Genomic DNA, 23,727 nt, shown 5'->3' with positions numbered 1-23,727 from the left:
TACACAAACATGTATTACTGATAATCTTATGATTAAACAACATAAGAGCATTTGTGCATGTGACAGAATTGGGTTTAAATACATTTATTCATGCAGAGAGGCTAATTTATGCCTCTTTCTTCCATACAAAATATAGGGCTTTCACCACTGCCTTCTATCTTTGGCAGTCTCTTGCTGCAGTCTTGGCTTCTTCCCATGTCAATTTGATAGCTCTCAGTTCTGCTTCTGCTGTGTATTTCCAAGTTGTCCTTAGTCTATCCTGTCATCTCTTGGCCTGGGGATTCCAGTCCAACATGTGTCTTGTTAGGCTGTTTGGTTATTTCTTCCATGTGCATCCTACCCACCCACTTTTGTTCCATAATTTCCTGTCCTATCAGTTTGTTTCATCCTCCTCCAGAGCAATTCATTTCAGATATTTTTCTGGCTATCTAATGTTCAGAATTTTTCTACGGCTTTTGTTTATAAAACCTTGAACTTTAGATAGTAAGGTCTTGATAAGTCTCCAAATTCAGCACCATATATTAAGACAGATTTTACAATGGTGCTAAATATTCAAAGCTGACTTTGGAAGGCCAGGTTTCTGCTTCTCCAGATCAACTTTAAGGTTTCAAAGGCATATCTGCCTTTTGCTATTCTGTGCAAAGAAACATCATGAATATATAGGAATACTCTTAAGCAAACCTTTTATAGACATAAATGTCTTTAGAAGAATACGTTTCTTGTATGCGAACATTAGTCACACTTAAGAGATCTCAGATGACAGTGAATTGTTCAACACCTTCAGAAATCCACACATGACAACAGTGGCCAAAACCATACAGTTTCTTTCTGAGGTGATAGGATTGTGTGTCCAGAGAGGCAGGGCCAGCTCCAGTTTTTTTGCCGCCACAAGCAGTGAAGCAGGAAAAAAAAAAAAAAAAAGAGAGAGAGAAAGCCGATCAGCAGCACTTCGGCGGCAGTTCAATCATGCCGCTTCATTCTTCTGCAGCAATTCGGCAGCGGGTCCTTCACTCCCTCTCTTCCTCTTCGGCGGCACTTCAGCGGCAGCTCAAAGAGGAGGAGAGGGACTGAGGGACTTGCTGCCGAAGACCCGGATGTGCCGCCCCTTTCCATTGGCCACCCCAAGTACCTGCTTCCTTCACTGGTGCCTGGAGCCGTCCCTGCAGAGAGGGAGGCACTAAATAAACTGTAGTGCCCCCAAGTCAGTTCATCCATGCAGCTGCACTAGCATTTTCAAAAAAAATACAGCCACTTATCTTGATCTTTCAGCTGAAGGACTGGTGTTTATGACCCCAACATCCTATAAGAAAGAACTGGAAAAATATTCAGTAAAGGGACAAATTCCACTACATTTCTGTGCACACCCAGACTGGGTCAGCAAAGCAGAGCTTTCTGCAGCAGATCCTGAAGCAACTAGATTCCATTTGGACAGGTGGGCTAACAAAAGAAGATAAAACAGACTAACTGGTAAATCCTTCAGTTATTAATTTGCTGTATCATATGTTGTCAGAGTCACCACATTTTTTAAAAAATTCTCACAGATTTAAATAGAGACATATGTAAAGAGCAAGAGTTGGAACTTTTTGATATTTTCACTGGCATTTTGTTGCTGTAACATAAATACAACTACTATTGGAATATGGAAGACAAAGTTGTGGGAAAAATTAATGAACCACCACACTAAAAAGCATATAGCCAGTTTCCTACCTGAAGAATATTCATCAATCCTTGCTGTCCTGTGACAATGCTTCAGCAACCGGGCAAAAGAAAGAGATATGGCCAATTCCCTGTATATTTAAAAGAGAAACATAGGCATGTCAAATTATGCAAAACCACAAAACTAACTTTCAATAGGACACCAATAAACTGATACAGAAAAATAAAGATTTTCTAAAACTGGTTCATATGTTTCCACTGAAATTATTCTTTTGGGATGGCTCTGTGTTGTATAGCTAATTAAATGTTTTATTCCACAAATTCAGACAGAATTGTGGTGTATTAATGAGATCAGGATGACTTCATTTTGGATAGAAATATCAGGGCAAAACAAATGAAAAACAAATCATAATGATAAATAATAATTAAAGCAGAAACCAGCAATGATTCACCAGATATGTCTGCTATGAAATGGAATAAAAATAAAAGCCATTTAAGTTTAAAGATCTGTCTCCTATGCTATATCCACAGAGATGCTTGTTCTTGTTCATTTACACTGAAAGCAGAAAAAGCAGCTTTACAGTTCTCATAGGAAAAGGAAGAATGGTTTGCAAATGGTTATATTTTACAGAAAGAATGACTTGTTTATTCTGAATGTGAAACATATGGTTTTTCTCAAAGCTTTGTTCTATTTTTAATTTCAGTTGGAAAGCTCTATCTTCCTAAACTGTCTTCGTATAAACAATATTTTTGAATTTTGGACACAACGTTCTCCAGATTTATATTCTGGCTATAATATTATCACACAAATAAGACAAGCTTCTGCAACTCAGAAAAAAGTGACAACACAACAGAAAAATCAAGTATTAAGTATTAAATTGGTAAAACTACTCAGATTCTACTGTGTTAATGTTAGATACATCTCCTTGATTACTAGACAGAGTAAGCATACAGTAAGCTATTAAATTAATCTTGCAGATTCAATGCAATGCAATCCTCTTCCATATTTGCTAGCATGTCTCCTTAAACCTGGTGGGCAAATCATGCTTCCTAGGGCACTGAAAAGGTACTACTGCATAATATACTTGGGAGACTGATTTTATGAACACCACTACACATTTTATTTTAAATAAAACCCATATCACACATTTCCCCCCCTTATGTATATCACAGAATTATCCTGGACTAAGGTGAGAGACAATTTCTCACAGGAGGTCCAATCCAATTTCCTAGCAATCTGTAACACATGGAGGAGTGTTCTGTCACTGTAATACAGCTACCTCAGTTGTCAGTCTCACCCTAAACAGAGAAAGCAAAGCATCATTCCATGTACAATCTCAGGGATGTAGCTGCATTGCTCTCAATTTTATTTCTGTATTAGTAAGAAATGAAGCATATGAAATCCACTCACAAATATCTGACTCTCTTTTATAAAGTTTACAATAACACCTCTGATACCAGCACTCTTAAGAATATTTTCATTTAAGGTTGAGGTTTTAACTCCCTCTGACCAAAACAAGAACGTTTAGAGTTGTAACTATTCTTAACAGGCATTATGGGCAGTGGGCATAACACACCAGGGAAGGCTTAGCCTTCCCCTGGCACTGCTGCCAACCCGACTCAGGACACCTGGGTTGTGGTGGCCCCACCCCTTCTGAGACCCCCACCTCCTCCTCCACTCTATCCCCTTCCTCCCCGAAGGTCCCCACTGCTCACCACGACCCTCCTCCTTGGAACAGGGAGAGCCAGCGGCCGGGGGAGTGAGTAGGCTTGGCCAGGCGCTCTGGGGCTGACAGCTTGGCAGGGAAGGGGGCCTTCAGGGGTGGAAGAAGCTGGCACTTGGGGTGCTAGCGGCTCAGCCCTGGCAGGGGCAGCCTTCAGGGTCAGGAAGGGCTGGCAACTCGAGGGACCAGCCTGGCGCTTGGTGGGCCAGCGGCTTGTCCAGGCACTGGCAGCCAGCAGCTTGTTATCTTGCTACAGTTTCAAGCTAAACAGCGTGAAAAATCACCTCTGGTGCTTGTTCCAAATTTGGAGACTCCAAGAACACATGAAGTCCAAGGATAGTGACCACAGACATAATCCCAAGTACAAACTTTTTCTGTATTACAAGTTTTATTAAAACAGTAAGTAATATTACAATTACCCATTCGTACAGAAATCCTATAAAAACCCATGCAATGACTAACTGTAGCCTTATTCACACCTTCAGAAGATATTCTAGATTCTGATGGATCTCTCAGATGATCATCAGTAGAGGGATGGTTCCTGCTGGGGTTTCCTGTGGGGTCTTGCAGGTCTTGACTTTTACCCAACCAGGGAACCTCTTTTATATTTTGTTCTTCTCACCTCACCCAACACATATGCATGAGGGTTTCAACCCTCTTTTTCTTATTTGTACTTCCACAGGGTACGAATATTGGGTTGCCCCCTTTTTCATAGGTTGTTTCTTAGTTCCTTGGGTTCTCATTAGCATCTATGCACAACATGTACTCTGTGGTCAGGAAGGACATTCCATGATGTCACTGTCAGGTGTCTTGTGGTCTTGGACAATAAATTTCAGTTTATTGCTATCTAGTTTTCCATAACATTACTGTAAAACAATGTGCCAACAGGCGACCTTGTGACCTTACTGCCATAAGGTTATTCCTACGTCACCCACTCATGTCAAGCATTTTAAAGCCTATGGCATAGTCTGGCTAAGGTAAAAATTATACAGGCCTGAGCCTTTGCATTGTAAGTTTGTTTATATGTGTGTGTGGGTGGGTGGCTACTTGGCACTGTTGGAAGACAGGGTACTGGGCTAGATGGACCATTGGTCTGACCCACTCTCTCATAGTTTTATATGCAAAACATGTTTTGATAACTAACTTATTAATTAAACAATTTAGTGAATTGAACTGATAGTTTATAGGTCACCATGTCCTTTAAATTTTTAAGAACTAGTACCTCTCATCCTCATTTTTATTCATAGACCGGAAGAGGTAAACAAGCTCTTTTTCAACTCCAAAGTGGTTTCTTAACTTTGAATAAACTAATCATTGAACTAAACTAGTTAAATAAACTGAAATGAATATATTTTCTCTGTACCTGCAGAAGAGGCTAACGCTAGTGAAAGCTAGTTTAGCACTTCAACAAACTCTAGTTCCAGGTGCTTAGCCAGTGACTTCTACCAGCTTAGTGGTTTCACTTTCTTTAAAACTTGATAGTAAACCTATACTGTTTAAAATCATTTAAATTAAAATAAAAATGTAATAGATTATAGTAGGTTAGGGCTTAATACAGGTTGTTACAATTTCAAATTTGATTTTTAAATAGGTTTATTTTAAAAAATAAAAAATCCATTTTAAGCAAAAAGCTGATTTTAAAAAAAAAGCTCTTTTTATCCACACTATGTTCCTGCGCCTCAGTCCTGTCCTTGGCCAAAGCAGATTCTGATGGAAGCAGACCATTCTAGGAAACATATTTTAAATGTATTCAGCTTTGACAGTTGTTGTCACTTTGCTACTTAAATTTCCCAAAATTTTAGTGCAAGTCAGGCTAAATTGGCTGGTTTGCGTTTCAGTAATCTAATTATATAGGAAAAGTCAAGTACAGTTAATTTTTTGGGGAATAGTTACCCATTTTCCATTTCAAGAGGACCTGGGGTTCTCTTAAATGTAACTGGAGATTGTTTTACATGTCCTCACATCAGCTTCCCAAAGCTCAGCACAATGCAGCACTGACTCTTAAGTTAGCTCTTCAAAAATTCTGTAACTTACTAAGAATAACATGGTCTTTGATCAAAGAAATAATATGAAAGATCAGACAGAGGTAAATTACAGTTGCATTTGGGAAGGTCTGATTGTTATATTCTCTGAGGGTTTTTTAAATTTTTCTTTTTTTCTGGAATACTGCACATGAAAACAGATTTGATTTTAAAGAAAATAATATGTAAGTTTTTCGCTAAAGGCAGGGGTACATGCTTCACCGTAGCAATTCTTTTGTCGTGGAACTTCTGCTCTGATAGTGGATGTCACAGCAGAAATAAAACCCAACTTGATTTCTATTATGTAGAAAACAGGATCAAATCAGTGCAGGAAATCAAATGCCTTTAATTTCTGTCAGGCTTTCAGACTTGGGTCATTCTGCCAGTTATTAAATGAACTTTGGTGTAACACATTCATAAATAAGAACGTTACAAATAGCCGATACCCATTATACTAGCAGAAATCAGCGACACTCGAGAATGTGGTAGTTTAAGGTGCATAATATCTTATTACTTAAAAAAAAACAAAAAAACAAAAAAAAACCCACAATATGTCTCTAAAGAATATAGGGCTTGAGTCTCATTTGCATGAAACGCACTTTATGGTGCTCTGGCAATTTAAAGGCCTTTAATGTAATAAGAATAAAAGTTCCACGCCAGCTTATAGTTATATACAGTATATTGTTGCATTTCTAAAATTTTAGAAACAGCATTCCTGAAACAAATGTATTCATGTTTCTGATGAACAGCTAAGCTAGGCCTTTTAAATTGCAAAAATAAATTAATCATTTATTACTAAGATGCATCCTACAAAATACTACATTTTAAACAATAGTTAAACTCTTGCATGTAATCTTAGGCCCATATTCAAGTTTACCATGATTTTAGCATCAAATATACTTACAATTAATTACCTTCAGTCTATTAACATACTTATGTTCTTACAATTCAAGCCATTTACTTTATATTAAACACATTTAAAGTGCATTTAATCTTAATGATAACAGACTATAAAAACAGATTTTTCTAATCAAAATATTTATTTCCGTATTCTGTACTGATACTTGAAGCCTTATTTTTGTGAGTGGTAGGTCAAAAGGACACATGCATCTGTTTAAAAAATTAATATTTGACATCTTATTTATTTTCACTTGTTTGCAGTACTTGTTTGGAAGCTTGCAAATAATATTTCTTTCCCTATCTGTTGTTTTCCATTTGCAGCTGTATCAAGGTGGAGGACTTCTTTTAAAAATGTGAAGGTCATTCTCAATGAGATTAATAACTCCTGCGATTTGTCATGTAGGTGGTAAGACTTGGTTGCATCTGACATTTTGTGGAATTCAGGCACATCAGGAATTGCAGTCCATGGTATTGGGGCTGAAGGTCAAATTTTTGCCAGTGTTCCTTTTAAAGAATATTGGCAGGATAAAATATGTAAAAGATTTTTAGAATTGAAATAGAAGAAAGGATTTAGAAGGAAATACCTACATTTTAAGTAGCCCATATCCAAGACAAATTTGTCATAGTACTAGTTGTTACAGTCATGCTGGGACAGATTATGCTCCATGTCCATGTACAACTTCTTAATTTGTGAGATGCTGGCTAGGCTTGTTTCAGCGTTGATCTCAACATAGCTTCATTTGAGTCAGTTTCTATTGTGTTGCTGCCATTGCGGATGAAAGTCACTAGTTTATTAACACATGACCATTTGCCCTTCCTCCTAAATGCAATCCCATAGTGAACCAGGCTGTTTAAACTCATGTGTCCTAAACTCAGCCTGACCAAAACCCACCTACCTGCACAAATAGCCCAGCATGGGTATATGGGCCTTAATTGTGAGGTATTTTCAAAGTGATCAGCTGCTTTTGGCCATGGACCTGCTATTTATACCATTCCTGATATGTTCCATACAAAGTCTTATCAAAAAACGTGAACGCAGCCAGCAGTGTGAGTGCCACTGAAAACCGGCTCGCATACTGCCTTTGGCATGTGTGGAAGTGATTGTCTTCATGACAGCAAGGGGAAGAAGTAGAGATGACCATTGTGACCTTTCAGAATTGGGAATACAGTGTCAGGAATCTGAAGAATTTGGTGAGGGACTTGCTTGAGTTTCAGGTCCTTTTTTGCCAAGCCAGAAATGGCTGTAGCCTTGGCTCCAGGGAAAATTTAGTAATCTTCACATTTGATCAGTTCTGCACAAAATATTTTTTTTGTTAGATTTGTGCAGATAAAATCTGTCGTCGTAAAGTACTTTGTTCCAAAGGGTGCCACTCTGTCAACTCTAATGAAGTCCATTTATTTTTCTTCTTTTAAAACTAACTATTTTTTAACATGCAAAGTGCCCATCTCTAGGTAATAGCTATGGAGAAAAGGGATAATTTTACTAGTTTGTTTTATAATAGTCTCTGAAGACTAAGTACCTGTGTTGGTTTATTGTTGGGTCCCTCTTTTGGGTATTTGTTCACTCTGAGGGAATTAGTTTTTTTGGAAAAACTTCATGTAAATTTATTTTGCACAAGAGAAATATTGAAGCAGATACTGCACCATTTGTCTTTTTCTGATGATAATGGAGATGCATGTAAAAATGCCCATCTAATGTGTACAATACTACTTTTCTCTCAGATTTTAAAAAAGATATTTATAAGACAGCCCTTACAAGCAATTTAGTTGTAGGGGTGAATAAAAATATCTGTGTAGCTACAGAACCTCTGTCCCTGTGCACCCTGTCCATTGCAACAAAGGAAGTATGTAACCGTTGGCCTTCTCTATGAAAACCTCCCCCTATTCGTACAGCAGAATAGCAAAAGGGGAACCCACAGAGACTGAACAGGATTTCCCCACTATTGCATATGGATTTCTTTGTGTGAGGGAGTGATATTAACCAGCTGAATTCCAGTCCAGTGCTCTATCCGTTATGCCTCTCCAGTCAGGTTTAGCTGTGATACTGGCCAGAATCTCTCAAAGTTGAGTCTTTCTTTGGGAACACAGTGCTGAGAGCAACTATGCAGAAATAATTAACCTCATTTAGGGCAACATGTCCTTTATAGGTATGTGGAGAGAGGGAGAGTGAGCTGGCAACAGAAATAACCATCCCAGTCAAATGACCTCCCCCATATTCTGGTTGAGCTAAAAGGGTTCAATAAATGAGTACTAAAATGGCAGAGGGAGAATGCTTATCATTGTTATCCTTCTGAAATGAAAATACATTTAATTCAATGTTAGATCTAAATGGAATTAGTTTAATTGCTATTTGTGGCATCATTTTGACACTAAAGATCATGGATTACCCAAATCCATCTATTTTGAGACTGGTATGGATTCTACAGTTTTAGTAGTGCCCTATTCATGCTGGTACAGTTAAAGGTTTGTCAGAGCTTCCCTTAGGAAACTTTTTTTTTTTCCCCCAAGGGGGCTCTAATTTAGCTGTACTGTGCTCTAATGCGAAACTTACAATTGTATTTATAATTCAGTAGTGAATCTCATTCTTTTTCTTAAAATGTAAGCATTTTAAAAGTTGTTAGAAGGGCAGGAACTAGAAGTTTCATGACTTCAGAAGTTCTCTGTGCTCAAATCCCCCTTTCAACACACTCCCTTCAATTTTTGCATTTAATTAGGTATCAAAAGGACAGATCCTAAGTTAGAGAAACAATGAATTGAAAAGACATTAAGGTCTGAAAAGTGGCAGTGATGTTCAGTGATGAAAGAAACAGAACTACACATTTGAATATAATCTAAAAATAAGTGGGTGTACATTTTTGTGGGTGTGCATTTTTATATTACTAATCAGACTGATGGGTCAAATAAATACTTTATTGAAAAGCCCCTGAATACATACAAACGTGATCTAGTTAATAATGCAAGCTTTAAAAGTCTCTACATACTTTGCCAAAAGACATTAACCTGAATCATCAAGTAAATATTTATCTAAGGAGTTTTTAAGAGGTTAGTTATGTTGGAGCACTCTTTGAGGATTTTTCTTTTTTAAATACTAATGAAAGATACCTATGGAAATTAATCTATACAAATTCAAAAATAGTTTTTGAAGTCTTTGACTTAAGTCCATAAAAACTAGAAGAGCCACAGTTTAGACTGAGTATCGTTAGTGACTCATGCTTTAACTTGCTCTTATAAATTCATGTGATTCAGGCTATTGAGTGATCTTTCATACATACAGTGCGTGATTCACCACTGCTTTGTTTCAGATTTACCATTTTTAAATGTACCTTTTCAGCGTACCCATTTTTAAATGTACCTTTTTAAAAACAAATTGTGCAAAACTCAAGTATGGCACTTCAGTAGTCCTGATTCTCTGCTCCCTTATACCTTGTGTAGTTATTTACACATGTGAAAAGTGAGTATAAAATTCTATCACAGGTTTAAATGAATGGGGAATTCTGATTTAATAGTGACTTGCTGCTAGTGACTTTGTACTAACTTTGCAAATACATAAATGACTATGCAAGGTACAGGGCAGGAGAGAACTGGATTGCATTAAGCAGAAAACCCCAAATTAATTCCAAACTTAACTTCTCTCTTTAATAGGCTTACATCAGGGATGAATTTGGCCCAGAGCTTGAGTCCAGATTTTCAACTTTAGCTCTGAAATCTTTGCTTTGTGGGTTTGACAGATGTGTAATAAAGATATAATTATTTTAAATGAACTTAATAGGCCATGAAAAACTCTCTTCATATAAGGCTTTGCCATTTTCTTTTGATGAGGGCTTGGTTGTATGTTTCAGTTTCAAGCCATTCTACATATAAACTGGTGCGATTTAGGTGCTTTTGTAGCTCTAGCTCAGATCATTCACTTCTAGGAAAACTCATGCAAATAAGGTCCCAAGAGAAATATATTAGATGATTTCAAGTTGTTCCTTTTGTTATTTCATAAACTGAGCCCAGCAGCTAGATCTTGGCTTTATTTGCAATGTTTGCTTAGCAGGGGTCCAGGAATGACTGATTTTGTCCATTCTCTCTCCATGAAAGGTGGTCTCTTCACCTCACAGCTGAGGTTGCTCTTGAGGCATACAGGAAAAATATAAACTTTACAGAGGTTGGCTTCTATTTTGTAGAATGAATTCTCTGAACCTGAGTCTGGAGATCTTGCTGTGTTATATTAGTGGGTCATATAGTATAGCTTTGAATCCAGGCATAAGAGGGTTAAAAAAAAATAAGTCATTTGCAGGCAATGTCCTTCATTTCATTATTACAAGCACAAGTATATACCAGAAAATTTCTTATGGTTTAAATAATTTCATAAAGACCATTTCTTCACTTTGAAAATACAGTTGGACTGAACAGGGACAATTCACAGCAGCTGGGCAAGGCTACGTTTCCTGAATGATGCCATCTTGTGCTCCTCAAACTAAGCTTTCATATTTTTTTTTTTTACATTTTTTAGCACACATGGTGATGAAGTTAATCCTTGTGATGAGACTATGAAAACTAAATGATTCTCTCCTGCACCAGAACTCTGCTTAGGGCAGGGAAGATTGGGGTAGAGGGGGGAGAAGGGACATGAGGGTGCAGGCTATGGTGGAGCTGGGCCTGAGAACCAGGGATCCATAGTTTTGCTTAGGGCTTACAGACTTTAAGACCAGCAGGACCATCATGATCATCTAGTCTGACCTGCACATTGCAGGCCACAGAACCTTACCCATCCACTCCTGTGATAGACCCATAACATCTGATTGAGTTACTGAAGTCCTCAAATCATAAATTTAAAGAGTTCAAGTTACAGAGAATCAACCATTTACTCTAGTGTAAACCTGCAAGTGACCATGCCTCATGATGCAGAAGGTGAAACAATCCCAAGGTCTCTGCTAATCTGACTCGGGAAAATTCCCTCCCGACCCCTAATATGGTGATCAATCAGACCCTGAGCATATTGGTTAAACTCAGTAGCCAGACACCTGGGAAAGAATTCTCAGAGCCCTCTCCATCTAGTGTCCCCATCAATGGGAATGTTTGCTATTAGTAGCTGCAGCTGGGCCACATGCCATTGTAGGCAGTCTCTTCCATAAACTTATCAAGCTCAGTCTTGAAGCCAGTTGGGTTTTTTGCCCCCCACTAGTCCCTTGGAAGGCTGTTGCAGAGCTACACTCCTCTGATTGTGAGAAACCTTTGTCTAATTTCAGTACCAGAGCCTCACGGGGAAGTGTACAGAATGGAGTCATTTGGAGAGATCTATCCATCTTGCCCTCCCAGCTTCTGGCAGTCATAGGTTTAGGATCACCCCGAAGCGTGGGGTTGCTCCTTAGCCATCTTGGATTATATCCAGTGATAGTCTTGTCCTCCAAGAAAATATCTAGTTTTTTTTAAACCCAGTTATACTTTTGGCAATCACAACATCCTATGGCAATGAGTTCCATAGAGTAATTGTGTGAAACCTGCTCTAAACCTCTGCCTATTATTTTCATTGGGTGACCCCTCGGTTTTGCATTATGTGAAAGAGTAAACAAACAACACTTCTCTATTCACTTGCTCTACACCATTCAAGAATTTATAAACCTCTATCATATTCCCCCTTAATAGTCTCTTTTCTAAACTGAGCAGCCCTAATCCTTTTAGTCTCTTCTCGTATAGAAGCCAATCCATACACTCGATCATATTTGTTGTCCTCCTCTGACCTTGTTCCAGTTCCACTATATTCTTGTTGAGCTGGGGCTACCAGACTTAGACACAGTATTCAAGGTGTGGGTGCACCATGCCTTTATATAGTGGCATTATTATATTTGCTATTCCTTTCTGAATAGTTTTTAATATGAAGACCTATGTTCCTAAAGTTGTCTGTAGAAGTGCAGTACCAAATGAAAATGATTAACTTTAAGAAATGTATCTTAACTTTATGTAATAAAATGACTAACAGACGATGTACACCAAAATCACAAGCTCTACAGACAGAGCATCCTGGGCAAGCTACATGAGTGAGTAATTCTGAGAACTGGAAGGACCTGATGAGGTAATTCCTTAAATTGTACAAAAAAAAAAAAAAAAGCTACAGCTTAAAGCCCTAACCCACACTTTTGTCACAAACTGCAGCTGGAGAGTTTTACTAATAGGAATCTGCAGAACATATGGACTGGAATGTGTCCCAGCATCAAGCACCTCAAATATGTACATTAAATCACTCAGCTTTGATACACTATTTACAGTTTGACTTATGAATGCATCATTGTATTTTACACTTCCAAAGTGAATGTGTACAAAAACCCTGGAATCTTTATTGAGGGCAATTGATGCAAACATCAAAGACACCTAGACCAAAGAAAAATCCGTGACCATATTAGCTTGCAGCTCAAACACAAGGAGGATAGCATCTGTAAGTTCCATTTTATATAAAACAGCTTCAGCAAATTCTTCCCCTCTCACCTCCTATTGTATTTCCTGACTGCATCATCCTGTAAGGAAGTCTGTGAGCCTTTGAAGCCTTCACCCAAAACAAACAAGAGCCTTTGTAACTCAGTCTTCTGTTTTCTGACCACCCACAGAGACTCTAACAGGATACCTTCTTTTAAAGGCCACCGTAGGATGCTACTGGGGAAAATAAAGATGACAAAGTCCAAATGTAACCATTATATAATAATATTTGTCTAGTGAAATATAACATTGCCATAATCTAAACAGTATGCTAAGATTTTAATTAAGTTTTGAAGAGTCTGGTAATGTTCATTGATTGAACAGGATAAGAACAAGATTTATTGCAGGGCCATGTAGAAGACCCTTTTTCAGAAACAGGCAGAAATTTTGTTAGTGTCACTTTTCAGAACAGCAGCAGGCATTACCCTATTTTTTGATGCCACTTCCAGAAACAGTACTTCTTAAAAAGAGATAGTGACTACTGGCCGATGTAGCAGCTTTCCAGCCAGCAACTTCCGGGAATTACATAATCAAAGCAACCCAAACAGCATGGTGTATATAGGGAGAGATAGGTTTATGCCCAAGGTATACTGACTGAATGGACTACGCATTAGGGTGCAAAATACTGAGGCTATGTCTATACTAACATGGTAAATCGACCTACGCTACGCAACTCCAGCTATGTGAATAACGTAGCTGGAGTTGATGTACCTTAGGTTGAATTACCACGGGGTCTACACTGCGGGGGGCTGATGGGGGAAAATCTCCCATTAACTTACCTTACTCTTCTCATCAGGGGTAGAGTACAGGGATTGACCGGAGAGCAATCTGCAGTCGATTTGGAGGGTCTTTACTAGACTCGCTAAATCGACTGCCGATGGATTGATCTCAGAGCTTCGATCCCAGCTGTAATGTAGACCTGTCCCTCGAATTCCTGAAACTACAGATTCAAATCTTGGTATGATGAATTCAACTGGTCATTCTTGTGAGGCCATGTGTGAAACTTGGTCTGTAACAATGTTAGAGATCCCTAAAGTACTTTACTTATCAGGTGTTTGCTTCTTCATCCTTCGCCAAAAATATGCTCCCCTTCAACTATACACATTTTCAGTCCTGGCAGTGACAATATTTCAGTGGTACTATCTAGTTTGCAAAGTACTTTGGGATCCTTCAGGATGAAAGGTCTCAAAAGATATAATTTGTTTTGTATTGATAGTTAGAAGGCTGTTTAATTCCATTTTATTGACAAATAAGTATTTTATTAATGCAACTTGAAGCTTGTAAGAAATTCAAAAAAAGTTCAGACTTAGTTGCCCCTACTTATAAGACGTTTTATTGTAATAATTTTAGGGAGCATTTAAGAGAAAGTTTTAAAAATAAATGAATTCAAAGGCACGCTAACATGATAAAAATGTCAACCTTTTAGAATGTTTTTAAATTATTAACAACACAATTTTTAAGTTAATTTGGCATTCTTGAAAATAAGAATTAGAGTGCTGTTTGCAGAGCAGACATGGTGCTGCTGAGATAATGGTCAGACTAGGGCATGGAATTCCTACAAACTAGAGACAGGTATAAGTGGAGGTTGAGCACTGACCTGCACTCAAATCCACAATCTTAATTGAACTACCCACCATCTCTTAGCTGATGGCAACTTTTACTTTATTTATGTAAAGTGCCAAAAGGTGTCTGGCACTATACAAAAAATAAAAACTTCAATAAATAATCATATACAGGGTCAAATGGTCCAACTGTAGCCTGCAATCTGTGACACAAATATGAACAAAAATAGGAAGCTAAACCATCATTGATACAATGACCCAAATAAGGAGGACTTAAAAGTTTCAAGAAAGCAAAAGATGGATGACCTTAGGTGAGGAGCACCATAGCTTCAGACCTTCTTAGAAGCCTCTCCTCTTCCGACCCTCATCTGGATCCAGATTAAATCTCAGGATAATGAGAAATTCTGCTCATGGGACACATGCAAAAATTCCTTTAAGGCACCCAGGTCCTAGATTAAAGGATTTTATATACTACAGGCATGTGCTGTGTTTGTCCTCTACATGTCACAAGAATAGCAGCCTGTTGAGAAAGGCCACTTGCCAGCACTACATCTTGCAATAAATTCACACACAAATTTAAAAGCAGCAGGTGTCTGTCGCTGTGAGGAGCCTGAGCAGATCCATGTCTAGCGTCTAGAAGATATAATGGCAGAATGCAGCCAAAAAGGAGGAATTGAACTGTGTGTAAACCCACTTAGCAAGCAAGAACAAAAATATGCTCCAGGACCACTGTTACTTGAGAACTGAAGTGACGAAAAATTGGTTGTGGCACTGTGATTACTGAAATGAAATAGGCTGAATATATAAAATTGCAAATAAAGGGTGTGTACCACAGCATCGCGACCCTAGCAGTTAATACCATCACAATCCACACCTGAAAACCCACTGATGATAGTTAACAGAACATTTGCCTCGAAGGGCTAGCACACAATAGTGCAGTGTTAACCGGCCTCTAATAAAACATGAGAGATCATGTCCTTGAGGCTCAGTTGAGGTTTCAATATATATCGTCCATGTGAGCAAACCTCTGTAGGGTACATTTAAACTTCTGGCGAAATTCAAGATACACAGTTAAGGATTTTTGCATCCTGAATTAACACTTCGCTCAGCAGGCAGCTCCACATCAGTTATCCATAGGAATGAATAATAAAGCCCACACAGACACTAGGTTTATTCAGAAAATATTTTTAAAAATTATAAATATGCAACATCGCTGCAGACATGCTAATTATTGCAAATAAATTGTAATCATAATCATACCTTTACATATTTAAAATTCCATGCATTTTAGCCTCATTTGTGGAAAAGGGAATTAATACATTTTTATATACACAAAACATTGTTGCATACAACATTTGTTATTTGCATTTTTTTCCTCCAGTAACACCTAATGTGATGTGCATCCTCAAAACATCAGGTGAATGCTACCATTTTTTCCCCCTCTGTTGCTGTTCTTACCACCTTGACAATGGCTCTTACTAAAACCAATGTTAGACACACAATATCCCACCCTCTGACTCCTTTCCACTCGGAATTATTCCTAAAGGAAATATCTTGAATAAATATATTTTAACCATGAAGCAAAGTGCCAACATTTATAAATGATACCAATCCTAGAGACAGAGTTTCTCCTTGTTATAACCAGAAACTGTTGAAATGCACAGGAATGGGGAAACTTACAGCCGAAAAGGTCCATTTTTCACAGCTGAACCTCAAATTTGCTTGCCTGTGCCTAGAAGTTCTAACCTCAGCCCTTCTGCATCTTTCCTCCTCAGTGTGGGCAACTAAGAGAAAATAGACAGTCTTACCCAATTATATATATTCCTTTAAATAATAAGTCAACTGAACGTTACACCTTATAAAGTCTCATGTTACTGAAAATATTTTATGGTGTGGCTTGAAATTGAATTTTGTTTCTCCTGTTATTGATGTATTCAGTTGCTAGCTCCTGTCTACCCAGGTGGAAAAATTATATTATGCACATCACAAAAGTGGGACAACGACTCCAGTAAGGTTTTGACAACTCAAAAGGGATTCCTCTATTTATAAATTAGTGTAACAAAAATAATTTTCCAATGAACGTTTTTCTTTTTGTCAGCACATACACTTGGAATTAATGTAGTCTGGGGGGGGGGGAAACAAAAACAAAAACCCACACCAAACCCCCATTTACAAAGCCATTCTGGTAATGGCAGAACACAGTATTTTCTGTTGTACAGAAGATCAGAGAGACTTTCAGGATAAAGCATTTTCTCAACAAAAGGAATTGGTGTAGGCTCAACCTATTGAAAAGAATCACTGACAATCTTAATATATTCCTTTCAGTGAAACCAGTTCTGTGTGCTCCATAGAAGGCACATCAGCATCTTAAATAAGCACCCAGGTTACATACCCTTCCAGCTGCTTGTAAGCAGATGAGAGTGAAAACACTTAGACAGAACCTGAAGGCTGAAACCAGCTGCTATCCTAGAAAATACCTTTGTTTCATAAAACATCCTTGTAAATCAGAATAAAAATAATCAGCTTCACAATTTGAAAGAGTCTTCATTCTTCTCAGCTAACAGAAGCGAGTTAACCTTTCACACTCCAGGCAATTTGGGTGATAGTCATGCAATGACAGATTTCATGATTCTAAGGAAAGGAAGGAGTGAGAGCAGCAGAATAAGGATAATGAACTTCACAAAAAAAAAAAAGAAGACTAAAACGGAACTGGTAGATAAGGTCCCATCGGGAGAAAAGCCAACGGGAAAAAGGAGTTCAGGGGAGCTGACAGTTCTTCAAGGAGACAATATTAAAGGCATAACTGTCAACTATTCTGATTCAAAGGAAAAAGGAAGAATAGTAAGAGGCCAGTATGGCTCCATCAGGAGCTCTTTAATAATGTGAAAATCAAAGGAGAATGCTACAAAAAGTAAAAACCGTGTCAAATGGATAAGGAGGAGTACAAAACAGCACATGTATGTAGGGACAAAATCAGAAAGGCGAAGGCACAAAACTTGTTACACCTTGCAAGAAACAAAAGGCAGTAAGATGTTCTTTAAATACACTTACCTTTGTCTCTCTCTTGCTCCTAGTGTAGGTCCTTTACTTAGCAAGGAAGGAGAGCTAATAATTGATGACATCAAGAAAGCTGAGGTGCTTAATGCCTATTTTGCTTGTCTACACTAAAAAGTAGAACCAGATACTCAACACAATATTAACAACCAGGGGGGAAGAAACACTAGGCAAAATAGGAAAAAAACAAGTTAAAGAATATTCAGATAAATTAGAGATATTCAAGTCAGCAGTACCTGATGAAATTCATCCAAGGGTACTTAAGGAACCAGTCAAAGCAATCTTTGAGAACTTCTGGAGGACAGAAGAGGTCCCAGAAAACTGGAGAAAGGCAAACATAGTATCTATCTCTAAAAAGAGGGAACAAGGAGGACCTGGGGAATTATAGACCAGTCAGCTTAACTTGCATACCTTTGGAAAGATACTGGAGCAATTTATTAAACAATCTGCAAGCATCTGGAAAACAACAAGGTTATAAGGAATAGCCAGCACAGATTTATCAAGAAAAAAAAATCATGCCAAACCAACTTAATTTCCTTCTTTGATAGGATTAGTGATCTAGTGGATAAAGGAGAAGCAGTAGACATGATGTACCTTGGGTTTAGTAAGGCTTCTGATGCAGTTCCATACCACAGTTTCATAAGCAAACTAGGGAAGTGTGGTCTATATGAACGTACTGTTAAGTGGGTGCACAACTGGATGAAAGATCACACTCAAAACATAAAGTTACCAATGGTTTGCTGTCAAATTGGGAGGGCCTATCTAGTGGGATTGTGCAGGGGTCAGTCCTGAGTCCAATACTATTCAATATTTTCATTAACACTTGGTTAATAGAGTAGAAAGTGTGCTTATAAAGTTTGCAGGGACACTAAGTTGAGAGGAGTTTCAAGCACTTTGGAGGGCAGGACTAGAATTCAAAATGATCTTGATAAATTGGAGGCTTGGTCTGAAGTCAACAAGATGAAATTCAGTGAAGCCAAGTGCACAGTACTTCACTTAGGACAGAAAAATAAAATGCACAACTACAAAGTGGGGAATAACTGTCTAGGTGATAGTACTGCTGAAAAGGATCTGGGAGTTATAGGGCACCACAAATGGGATATGAGTTGTCAACATGCTGCAACTGCAAAAAAGGCTAATAAGATTCTGGGGTTTATTAGGAGGAGTGTTGTATGTAAGACATGAGAGGTAATGGTCCTGCTCTGTTCAGCACTGGGGAGACTCCAGCTGGAGAAAGGTGTCCAACTGTGGGCACCACACTTTAGGAAAGATGTGAACAAATTGGAAAGAGTCCGAGGAGAGCAACAAAAATGATAAAAGGTTTTAAAAAACCGGGTCTGTTTAGTCTAGAGAAAAGAAGACTGATAGGGAAACCTGATAGTCTTCCAATATGTGTAAGGCTGTTATAAAGAGGCTGATGATCAATTGATTCTCCATGTCCACTGAAGGGAGGACAAGAAGTAATGGGCTTAATCTGCAGCAAGGGAGATTCAGGTTAGATATTTCTAAACTCTGGAATAGGAAGTCATGGAGTCCCCATCATTGAAGCTTTTAGAAATGAGCTGGACAAACCTCTCAGGGATAGCCTAAGTTTACTTGGTCCTGCCACAATGCAGGTAGCTGGACTTGATGACCTCTCAAGGTCCCTTCGAGCCCTACATTTCTAGGATTCTATTGCAGGAGAAAAATCCTCCAGCTTTAGAGACTGACAACATAATACAAAGAATTCAGAAAACACCAAACAAAATGAATATGGATGAAATGCACACAGCTCTTTAAAAGGTGAGTGCTGTCTCTTTGGAATTTCTAAAGAAACCTACATGAAAACAGAAGTTGGCTGGATCTTTGTGTTTTGTGGACTGTTTTCTATTTCATTACCTTGTGAGACTGAAAGAAAAAAATTATCCCATCTTGGATCCACAAATAAGTAGTCTATCCACCCATATTCCCCTCTCCGCACATGGATTTTTTAAAAAAGAAAACCAGAATACCCAGATATCTGCTGCACCCTTAGAAAATCATCATAAATTTTATTTCTAAAACAAATCACAGAGGTACTACTGTTGGGATTGGGCCTAAAGATGATGTGAATCTAATCAAGATACATGTATGTTAATGTAATCATTCCTGCAGCAGGTCTTGTGTATTAAGTGTAGGACAAATACCAAAATATTTTCAAACTGGTCAATTTGTAATACAAATTTAAAAAACAGGTCGTCATTTGACTTATCTGGGTCAGAGGTTCTTAAACTTTTCATAGTTAGGGCCTCATCATTAATGCAATATCATATGGACCACCACTCCACCCTGGATCACTCCCCACTCCCATTCACAAATACATAATAGCGCTGACAAATATAGCACTAGCTTACTTGGAAGAGTAACATTAGAAAAGTAATGGTGTTTTAGCTTCTTTTAATGCAATTTATTGGCTGGAAACAAGAATGATAGCCACCACTACGTGGCCAGCCAACTCACCACAGACCACAAGTGATCCATGGATCACAGTTTGGGAATGTCTGATCCAGATCATTAGACATAGCTGCTCATAACTCTCAGTTACAAATACCATTTAAAGATGCTGTGCAGCATTAAGTAAAAATATCCTTTCTAATTAAAGCTACATTTGCACTTGAGTTAAACACTGGCATTTAATAAATCTTGCATGAGATGATCCTAAAGAAAAAACACACACTAAATATTTATTTTAATTTAAATGCTGTGTGACTCAAATGCTGGTAGCTCTAAGTCTCTCTAGTTATTATTCCAATCTCACAGATGGGTCAAGGTTCAGTGATCTCCTTTCTCTCAGACTAAATTGCATAAAAATGCAATGAGTTTAGCAGACTGATTCTGCTACAGAGCCAGATCATAACTGGGGTTGCAGCCAGCCTCCTCTTTTCCCTCCTACATTTAGTCACTTGGTCCATGAGAACAGTGTGGGCTTGCCTGACTTTACACTATCCCACTCCAAATTCACCATGAAATCATTGTTAAAGAGATGCTTAGCATCACAGGCATCTCAGCAAGAAAAGGGCCTTTTTTTCCTAAAGTGGGCACCCCCACCCCCTCTTTCCTCTTAACAGCAGTTATATGTTGTAAAGTATGTAGCTCTTTAGATTAATAATGAAAAGAGAGCACTGATCCCCCTGGACTTGGTCCATTTTAAAGCCATGAGAACTTGGATTTCTTTCAGTTACTGAAAAAATGAAATGTAAGGAGGGAAGGGGAAGTTCACATAATCTTCTCTTTCCCAAGAGATGTGTATGGAGACATTTATGACGCATATTTGAGCCAAATTTTCAAAATGCCTTCAAGCTATCCAGATTTGTGCATCCAAATTTGTACCCCCAAGTTACTGCTCCTACAGATATTTGAATGCTTAATTTTGTGCACTTCCGTGAGTACACAATTTGCATCTACAAATCCACATTCTCGGCAAGCAAAGACTACTCACACAAGAACAGGAAGCAAATCTGAGCACATAAGAATAGATACTGCTTTTGAAAAATTTGGCTTTATAGGTATACGTTTCTCCAGTATACGATTAGCAACCTACTGTGGGAGACCAAGAGCTGAATTCTTTGTCAGACAAATGCCTGATTTCCACTGGTTTCAGTGGGCAGAGCTTAGCCATAAAAATATACAAAAAAATAAAGACGACATCAATTACTCATCAGAAAAAGCTAATGTTTGGAAAAAAAAGTTCTATCTGCTCAAAGAAAAAGACAGGCCTACAAGGAAGATATACACAAAGTGCATCGATAGTGGAGCAAATCCTTCTTTTCTCACCTTCCACACCAACTTCAAATATTCTGTCCTCAATCTGCCTGACTAATCTTTCCCCTCCCTCACTTTCCACCTTCCCTCCTCCCCCACACTAAGGACTGCAGAAAGGAATTGAGCTACTCCATAGCCACAGAGCAGCATAGAATGAATCCTCAGCCCTTGTTTTCCCGCATGTTGGGGAAGGCAGGGTGCGGGGGGGCATAGGGAAATGATCAGGGGATTCTGATTTCTGATCTACCTGTCCCCTCCACTGAGCTGGAGGAAAATGTGTCCATAAATGCAAACCTAACCTTATTCTTCTCAAAATGCTATAAAACAAATAGAAACAAAAATGTGCAGGCAGTCTCTTTGCCAATTGTTTCTTCTACTGATCTAGTGAATTTGATTATTACTGCAATATCCGAAGGAATTACTCAGTACTTCACTTCTATTGTTGTGCGCACCACAAACAAAAATTATGGTTTTGGTTTGTGTAAATAAAGCAAATTCTAGTTTGGTAGCATGTTCATTTCGTGTTTTCCCCCCACCTTAAGAAAATCCAGTTTTTCCATACATTTTATTTAGTACGTCAGTTCAGTTTTTGGTAGGAAGAAATAGTTGCTTAGTCATGTTAGTCTATTGATTCTGAAACAAAGCACAGGACTGGCCTTACCATGAGGCAAACTGAGATGGCCGCCTAGGTGCCAGACTGTGGGAGGGGAGCCACTAGGACCCAGAGTGTAGAAAATTGTGTCTGCTGCTGTTGCACATGTATTCTCTCTGCTCTAGATGCACAGAGATGGTGGAGTGCTGTGCTGGAGGAGGAAGGGCACAAAAGACAAAACAGGCAGACAGGAGAAAAGGCGAGAGAGAACAACAGAAAGCAGCAGGAACTGCTGTGGGGTAGAGGAGGAACCTCTCTAGCACCCCCAAGAGCCTGGACTGATTAACACCAGCTTCTCAGGGAGCTTCCTGTTTCCTGCTGCTTCCCTGAACCTGCTTGAGAAGAGGCAGTCAGCTGAGGTAGTAGGAGTCAGTTAGGCCCTTAAGGTGCTGATATCTTCTCTCATTCAGGCCCTGCTACCACCCTGCTTATTTGTCTCCTTCAACTGAGTGTTGAGAGCCATTATAGCTGGCACAGAGCAGCAGTCATGAGTGAAAGAAGAAAAAACGCCCCTCAGGGACAGCATTCAGAAAAAAGAAAGCAAGCAAAGGAAGCTTTTCTATCTAAGCAGGAAGGAGCTCTCCTGAGATACACAGACACAAATGTTCATGGTGAGCCTTCCAGCTCCAGAGAGGATGTGAGTGGTAAGAAGATACCTGATCTTCCAGTTAGTCAGAGTGCAGGTGACCTGGCAGGTACTGCAGCATCCATATCTCCATCTCAAATGGATGTAACCATGCACATTGCTGAGGAAAAGTGTAGATCAGAAAAGACAGTGATGGAGGCACAAGAAACAGCTGCTGCTGAGTTTAGTTCCTTAAGTCTAGATGTTCCAGGACTGTGGACCCACTTGAGCAGTAGACTGAGGGACTTCGTTGAACTGCATGGGCCACAGCAAGTGAAAAACTTCATGTTCCCCAAAGGCAAATGAAAATAGAAGTTTCCATCCAACACATTACTGGTGTGAAATCCCCAATGGTGACAAAGTGGAGAGGCCATGGTTTATGTACTCAAAAACCCAGAATGCTGCATACTGTTTTTGTTGCAAACTCTTCCAGTCTAATGTTCCAGCCACACTGGGTTCTACAGGAACAAAAGAACTGGAAGAATCTGCTAGAAATCTGGCATGCCATGAGAAAGCAGCAAATCACCAGAGAACATTCCATAGGTGAAAAGAGCTTGAGATGAGACTAAGGTAAAGGCCACCAGAGCTGATCAGCATCATGAGAAGATTGCATCAGAGTCTCTTTACTGACAAAATGTTCTGAAAAGGCTCACTGACATTGTGAGAATGCTTGCTACCCAAAACCTAGCACTGTGTGGCACTTCAGATCAGCTGTACGTGCCAAACAATTGAAACTTCCTTAAAATTGGGGAGCTGATGGCTGAGTTTGATGCTGTACTCCAGGAGCATTTAAGAAAGGTACACACCACTCAAGAAAGGTACACACCACTACCTTGGAAAAACAATACAAAATGAGATCATGCAGTTACTGGCAAGAAAAGTCAAACAGAAGATTGTGGCAGAACTGAAGTCAACAAGATATTACTCCATTATTCTGGACTGCACACCTGACATCAGCCATATGGAACAGATGACTTTAATGGTGCATTTTTTAAAAACAAACTATTGAAAATGTCCCTGCAATGGTGACTGTTCAAGTATTTTCTAGAATTTATTGACATTGATGATACTACAGGAGCTGGTATGACAAATGTGCTTCTTAAAAAGCTGGAAGATATGGGAATTGCGATAGCTGATACTTGAGGTTGGGGCTACGATAATGGTGCAAACATGAGAGGAAAGAACAGATGAGTGCAGACACAGATTCAAGAGTTAAACCCTTGAGCTTTTTTTGTCCTATGCAGTTCTCATTCATTGAACTTGGTGGTCAGTGATGCAGCATCACTTTGCACTTTTT

General features: G+C 38.8%; 1 long non-coding RNA gene across 4 annotated transcripts in view; it reads right to left on the bottom strand.

Annotated features, from left to right (window-relative positions):
• Positions 1 to 23,727, bottom strand: part of LOC115646562 — a 361,228-nt gene that overhangs the window by 240,804 nt on the left and 96,697 nt on the right. For all 4 annotated transcript variants that reach the window (XR_003999061.1, XR_003999062.1, XR_003999063.1 and 1 more), the window contains one exon: positions 1,708 to 1,787. This is a non-coding gene — a long non-coding RNA (uncharacterized LOC115646562). The remainder of the gene's footprint in view (positions 1 to 1,707; positions 1,788 to 23,727) is intronic.

The sequence above is a fragment of the Gopherus evgoodei genome, chromosome 2 (genome assembly GCF_007399415.2).
Source record: "Gopherus evgoodei ecotype Sinaloan lineage chromosome 2, rGopEvg1_v1.p, whole genome shotgun sequence".
Taxonomy (NCBI): Eukaryota; Metazoa; Chordata; order Testudines; family Testudinidae; genus Gopherus; species Gopherus evgoodei.
The sequence above is the reverse complement of the archived record's forward strand: the minus strand, read 5'-3'. Positions and strand labels throughout refer to the sequence as shown.